The sequence below is a fragment of the Notothenia rossii genome (assembly GCF_949606895.1).
Source record: "Notothenia rossii genome assembly, chromosome: 1".
Taxonomy (NCBI): Eukaryota; Metazoa; Chordata; class Actinopteri; order Perciformes; family Nototheniidae; genus Notothenia; species Notothenia rossii.
In genome coordinates, this window is record NC_136912.1 from 62,995,687 (window position 1) to 63,003,495 (window position 7,809).

Below are 7,809 nucleotides of genomic sequence, written 5' to 3' on the forward strand. Positions count from 1 at the left end.
TTACAAGTGGGGAGTGGACCTCACCTCCTCTAGGAGTGTCCTCACCTCCTCTAGTGGGGTCCGGGAAGATTTTTTTTTTAGTATTGAAGTTAAAGGCATCAATCTGGTGCACTTTGAGAGCAAAATGACATCTTCAACATACATATGAAACAGAACTGTAAATAGATTTTCTATTTCTTTATAGATATTTTACAAATCACTCCCCTTTTAAAACAAACTATTTGAGACCCACTGAGATAACTTGACTAAAGTTAACTATCTAAACACTGAGAGTCCTTTACTTCACCTGATCTGAGGTTATCTGAGACTCTCAGTCTGACAGGAGAGAGTTCTCCCTCCACCTTGTTGTTGAAAAAGCTCCTTATATCCGTTAGCTTGGCTAGCTAGCACCAGATGCTAACCACAACGATCTCGGGTAGATACCCACCGGTGCGCGAGCTCTCTCTCTCGCGACCCAGAAGTAAGCTACTTGTACTCACGAGGCCTATTATGTGCAGAATACATCTCGCTTTCAGTTGGTTTTGATTGAGTGTCCACACATGGACGTTTAAGGACTAAAAAACGATCCATTTGTCACTTTGCTGTTAGCAAATCATTTGGGGCTCCAGCTAACAGGAAGTCACTCAAGTGTCACAAAGTAATTTAGCCTATGGGTAGGTCAAAAATCTAATGGTTGCTGGCCATTGGCCTAATCATATCACCTGTGTTGGCTTTATGTTTTTGGCCAAACATTAGTTTGTTTCACATTTGCATTGATGTAATCAATAATCTTCCTGATTTAATTTAATAAAAATAATAATAATAATTTTCGGGAAGAAAAAAAACATATTTCTTGGGGGTGCTTAGGGGGTGCTTTGGCAATCCTGGGGGGTGCTTCAGCACTCCCTAGCTCCCCCCTGGCGCCGCCCCTGCTGCGCGACCACTTTGTCAATACAGCCACTCTCCCTCAGGAACTCCAGCAGCCGTGTAGCTATGGCCTCTGCTCGTTTGTCCTCTGTCACATCTTCGTACTTGAAGAAACGCTCTTTTATCCCATCGTCAGTAACATATCGAAGCACATAGACATCTGTGCCACGTTGCTAATGTCTGTTGTTTCATCCAACCAGCAGCGTGGCGTGGGAAAAAAATTAGGGGAAGCCAATAACGCGTCCTTTCTTTTGGGTCGGGGGTGTGGTGGTCGATGTAATAACGTAACCAGATGAGTGATTACAGCACCCGGTATCATTTTACACACATTTGTATCATATGATGCAAGACTTACACACGCCTGTTATCTAACCGACAGGTCCGCACGCACTCTCCAGCCGAACCTCTAATAAGCATTCATTCACAAACTAAATCAGGAGACCTTTAACGTTTTACGTCCGATTCGCTCCTTTTTTCCTCGCTGTACACAGCTCAAGTTTGGGCATTGGCCAGTCATCAGATTGTATTTGTTGTTGCTGCTGTAGCGGAAGTTTAGTACAATTATTTTTGATTAAATACTCCAAATCTCCACCCCTCCATAATTTAACTTGCTTCAGTTGCTTGCTACTTTCTAACGGCTGTGAGAGTGGTGCAGTGGCGCTATCTATCTTCTATCGATTACATTTGTGATTCGAAAATTATAAAAGTAGGGTAGACATGTGGACATTATCCGACTGAACAAAACGTGCATTTATCTAACAGGTTCGTTTTCTACCGACCTTATATCGAGCTATTTCCAAAATCCTATGGAAAAATCCCATTGTTTTTTTGTCGAGGGAAACAGAGCGCAGCTTACTTCCGTGTTTTAGGACGCGTCACTGCAACACTAAGTTGATGTGATTTGATTGGATTGTGAGGCAAGGGAAGCCAGCCGCCTCTGGCTTCCCTTGGCATGGCCCTGACAGGTTGGCAGGGGCATAACGTGAGCCTGATCTGATTGGTCAATCCCTCCATTTTTTTTCATCAAGGGAAGCCAATTTCAGCTGGCCTCCTCTCGCAACAGAGAGTGCAATCTACTGTTTCACCATAACATCTAGAGGGTCGCTGTTTCACTCTTTGTAAAATACTCAATGAGAATGGGGGAGAGACGGGCCGGCAGCTACACACAACAAAACAATTCCTAAACTAAACCAAGTGTTTTTATTTATTTATTAAAATTATAACTACAATCCGAAAAAACAGGGGAAGCCTGGCTTCCCTTGGCCTCCAGGAGAAAATGCCACTGCATCCAACATGACCGCGACAAAAGGTGCCTTCCTCAGCTCCTCTTTCATGCTATCCGTCATTACACTAGCGACGGCGCTGATCAGGTCATTCTGAATCCTCGAAGACGTGCCGGTAAAGACTGTTGATGTGGCGAGGTGTGTGTGCAGGTCGCTGTCATATTCTGCCACTAAATCCACCAACTCTATGTAATTCCCCTTGTTTGATGAAGTTACACTCTCATCATGACCTCGGAACGGCAACTCCTGCTTGGCCAAGTACCACACAATTTATGAGGCGTTTTAAAATCCCTCGGTTCCTCTTCACCTTTTCATTATGAATGATGACACCCCGGCATTGTTGCTCATCCAGCTGGAGCTCTATCCAGGTGTCCCCAAATGTTTTAAGCCGAATAGTATACTCTGAGGTGACCTGAAGCATTCTGATGGCGATGTGCTGATTTGGATAAACTTCCTAAATCAGAATATCCATCTTTGGCCCATGACCCACTGTCCGTGCCAAAAAGCAAGCAATCCCAGCAGTACAGCTTTTGTTCCCTGGTTGATCCGGTCATCCAGCTGTATCTGGCGTAATTGCCGATATTAAAATGCCTCTCGAACCGTGACAGAGGGCCTAGAGGGCCCTGAAGGCTCGCCACTGGCCGCGAGAGAAGTAACGTGACACTCTCGTCGCCACCCCTCTCGTCTGAGAAGCTACGTGACGTCTGCGTCTGAAGTTACTTTACTTTGGTGGTTATCACCAAATAACCCAGTAATGTTACAGCTACTTAGTTGCTGTTCAAGCTAGACTTTATTTCAATATAGTTTTGGTATTAAAATAATGTTACACCTTTGTATGCCCTGAATGCTAAAACAACCACAGACTAGAATATATATTTTTAATTATCAAAATGATAACAAAGGCTGAAAAGAAAGAAGAAGCCTGTCTTCCCTTGGTCTCCAGGAGAAAACGACACTGTATATCACCAAGTTTTCATATAGTTTTGTGTGTGAAATAGATCGCTGCAGTGAACACGACTTTATGTATTTGTTTATGGTGTATTTGATATGGAGGGATGCAGTATACATAGACGTTCAGAGAAGAAGCAACCCTATATTGTTTATTTTATTTCATTTCATTATGGCCCCATGGCAGAGGCAAATAATAGAGTTAATGCGTGGAGATTATAATGTCCCGTTTACTAAAAGTATGTATTGTTTTATGATGTTTAGTTGAGAAAATAGTCACTGAGCTACATTTTGCTGCACTCAAGCATCTGAAGACAAGAGTTGTGTCCCCCTTTGGCCACAAGGGGGAGTATATATATTGTATATTTTGTATAGATGTTGCAACTATACAGAGCTTTGGCAATACTAACTGAGGTCATGATAATAAAGCTATTGAATTGAATTGAGTATACCTTTAAGTGAGCTGTCAGGAGGAAACAAAGGTTCGCCAACACATTACTCTACTGCTGAGAAAGGCTGTACGAAGACGTGAAACGATGTGCTGCAATGTCTGTGTATTTTTGAAGAAGGCCAAGTAAAGGAAGAAAGTAATAACTCGCACTGAGTCTTAATACATCACTTTATTTCATTATTTTCCCCCTTCATTTGAGAAACAGGTAACACTTTATATTAAGGTACACAAATTAACCATCAACTAGTTGTTAATTAACATGCATATTAGCAGTATATTGGCTCTTTATTAGTCATTATAAAACACTTATTAATGCCTTATTCTGCATGACCATATTCTACAAGTAATAAGCCATTAGTTGAGAGTTTTTCCTCAATAACCATCTAATTAGTGCTTATTTATTGCAAGTAAGGAAGTTGTTGTACATGAGTTTTGGTCTTAATATGCTCAATGTGGGCCTAATGAGGCAGTAGTACCACAAGAATAGTAATTCTACCATAATAACACTTAACAAATATGATCTCTTCTTATGTAACAAGACATGAAACAATAAGTGTTAATTGTGTCAAAGTAATTCAAAATGAGGTATTTATATCTAAGAATATGTTTTTTGGGTATTGACAGTTCAGCTACCAATAGCAAGGTGATATTGACCTCTATGTTTCATATTTGCACATTTATATATTTGTAAAATGTGCACTGAAGGTTAGACAGGAAACCAGGTACAGGAAGTAGGAGAAAGTGAACTGAATAGAATGGCAGTAGACCAGTGGTCGCCAACCAGTCGATCGCGACCGGAGTGCGGTGCGGGTAGATCGCAGACCGTTAAAAAAAAAGTAACAAAAGAAAGAAAAAGAAAATTAAAATAATAATGTTTGAAAAATACGTTTTTGGATGTAAACCTATCATCCACCACCCCGTTAGCAGGTGCCACTTGATTGACGTATATTTGAGACACTTCAATAATATAATACATTAACCGTGCTTTACGTGAACCTCATCATGACACAAAAGAAAACGGCAGGACTGTAATTTCCCGTGTTCAGTGAACGCAACAGAGGCAACACACCAGACCAATCAGAGAGTTGCATGGAAATACACGTGTGCTTGTGTAATAGAGAGGCGAAGTCACGCCCATCTACTTCCGGTCCATGGGACCCCGGAAGCGAAAAATTATACATTGAATTTAATGGAGAGAGAAAACGTATCTTTTGATCCCGTTTGAATTGTGCCACGAACTACACATATGATGTTTGTCAATCTTAAACAATCATTTCCATGTCAAAAAAGTCAAATTTTTTCATAAAACTGTTGAAATATAAGACTATGAAAAATACGCGACTACAAAGACTACAAATCCCAAATCCCATTCTGGGTCGCGCATGTGATGTCACAGATGATAATGCTCCAAGTGGTTGCGACTCGTAATTAAAGCGAAGAAGAAGATTTCATAACTGATTTATTCCCTCCAATAAATATAAGAGATTGCTCCAATACATTCACTTTTACAAAATGCCCGTGTGCTTTGTACCATGTTGTAATCACAAAAGTGATCATACCACTTGCTCGTTCTATCGCTTCCCGTCTTAAGAAAGGACCAGGAGTCGCTGGATCAGACATATCAGGTAATATCATACATGTTGTGCATGGAACATAGTCAAGTTAGCTACCTAGCTAGTAGCGACGAGTAGCGAGCACGTTAGTTAGCATTACATTACTTAGCCTTGTCATTTTTAGTAGCCTTACCATGAAGTTATTATTTTATTACATGAAGTACACCAAAATGTTAAACAGTAAGAGTAGTCATCATGGTAAGTATTTCGTGAAACATTTGAAGAGTAGCCTACTGCGCCCTCCACCGGGTGCTAAGGAAGCAGTTCAGGGAGAGTCGAAGGAAGGCAGGCAGGCAGGCAGGGAGCTTTGCATGACATTCTTCTGGACATGTGTCATTGTGATGACAGTGAGGGTGAGTCAATCTGTTTGTTGGAAAGACAGTAGTTGAGTGATTACTGAGAGAAAATTATTAAAAGAGATAATTATTCAGTGTTGTTACTTTAAAGTGTTGTTACTGACCTTTTTCTCTTTTATTTTCTTTACCTCACCTGTAACTGCTGAGACCCTGAGGAACATGCACACTGACCTGCTCTGGCAACCTGATTTCCACTGTACGTAATAGTATTTGGTTATGGTATATTATTTATATACATCAAAGGCACAATGCACCCCCCAGAGAGACACATGTATTGAGTGATATTTTGCATAGGTCATGTGAAATCATCTTTACATACTAGAAAACTGTAGGAGCGGCAACTTGTTTTGAAATTGAATTTTTAATATCCGATAATAAAGTTGATCTGTTTTCTTTATTCTTCTCTCTTCCCAGCTCCATCCATCACCGTTCTCTGTTCCTGCAGGTCCTGCTTGCTAATAAATGCTCATATCTTTTTACACAATTACAAATAAAGTCAATGTATTGTATGACATGAAGTTGTGCTTCATTCTGAGTCAATAATAAATTAATTCTGCCTTCAACTGCAAAATGATTGTGGACTGCACCGACATCCATGTAGCTGCCCCCCAGTAAGATGAACCAAGCAAAGCTGATACAAAGCTGTAATCTTAAGTTGACATGAAGAATTTGTGAAATATTGGTAATTATTTGGAAAAAATGACTGACGATGCAGAAAACTTTTTTTATTTAGGAACAGTGGTCAGGTGAAGCATTTATCACTACATATGTGTCACACTTAAAAGGCCAAACACACTGGCCAAACACACCTCGTTTACAACTCCCCAGTTGACAGCCATGACTCCGTCTAAATTGTACCCCCCAAGCACCCTCTTCATGAGGGACGCGCATGGAGTGGATGAAAGTCCCGACCTCAGCACAGCACCAAAATTGCTGGCTGTCAACCTGCCCCGCCTTTGTAACTGCCACTGAGGATTTGTCTGCTGTCCTACGGTGGCTGTCTGGATGGCAGCTTGCTGGTCTCTGCTCAGTCGCATTGAGGCAAGAATTGCCTCAAGCCCCCGACCCCCATGCTCCTTCACCAGCTCCGGCACGTTGAAAATGGCCTGATGTTGAGGCTGCAGCTCTGGCTCAGGTGACAAAAGCCATGCCATGCCACGCTGCGCCCCTCAGTGCAGACCTGAACCAGTCTACTTCCTCAGTGGCGATGTCTCTGGCCAGTGGGTTGTATGTCTCCTCTTGCTGTTGGTAGAGTTGAGACACCGGCTGGACTACTTTTGAAGTGCCAGGCTTCCTCCACTGGCACTCAACTTCTGTGGAGCTGATCTGCCACATGGTAAATATTGCCAATGCTGCAGCGTGGCTGCATTTGTACATCCCCCGTGCACAACCACAGACAGCGCTCTGCATCGCACCATCCTGTCCCATGTAGATCTGTACAAATAAAGTAAGTACCATGTTTGTTAACATGCTATAATAGATTGAATGAGCAATACAAGGATGGTCCAGATCTGGGGGTGGGAGGGTTTATTTTTCCATAGTTTTGTCCTCTTGTCTGATTGTTGTTGTTTGTTTTTTCTGAATTTTTTGTAATTTGTGTTGTATTGGTTGTGATTGTACATTGTATTTTTTTAAATGTGTATTACATTTTTGAAAAACATTTGATCAACAAAAAAGGATTTGGTCAGGATCTAGACTCAGTGTGTAGTTTATGAATTAATCAATGCTCTCTACATTAGGAAAACACATACCAGTGTACCAGAGGGAGTCACACACAGCTGTGCCTAGATAACCAAACAAATTGACAAGATAACCAAAATCCTTGAATCTACACACAGCAAATAAACTCAAATGACACAACGAGATGTAAAAAGGAGATCACACATAAGTCGATATAAAACTGGCCGCTTCAATCTGAAGAGCAACTAAAACAAAACACGGGAGTGTACCTTGTTCTTGTGAACACTAATGTTATCCACAGCATACACACCCGTATACAGTACACCCGTTCTAGGTTCTGATTGGCTCTCTATGTTGGCATTCTAGCTTCTGACTGGCTGTCCAGGTTGTCAATCACAGCCGTGGTTCATATTATGCTAGTCGACTCGTAACATCGCTAAACTTTTTTTCTTGACGGTTTTCTCAGTCAACTAATGCTATTGATAACAGTAACATAAATTAACACAGCCCTGCACACTGCAGTCATTATATGCCGGGTCTGTGGTTCATCATCTTCTTTTTCATTCTCCCCC

At 41.4% G+C, this 7,809-nt stretch overlaps 1 long non-coding RNA gene across 1 annotated transcript; it reads left to right on the top strand.

Moving 5' to 3' along the window:
* The first annotated feature begins 5,027 nt into the window (after nt 1-5,027).
* LOC307015899 lies at nt 5,028-6,071 on the top strand. The gene is made up of 2 exons (XR_013801677.1): nt 5,028-5,753; nt 5,972-6,071. It is a non-coding gene; the product is annotated as an uncharacterized lncRNA (long non-coding RNA).
* The last annotated feature ends 1,738 nt before the right edge of the window (nt 6,072-7,809 follow it).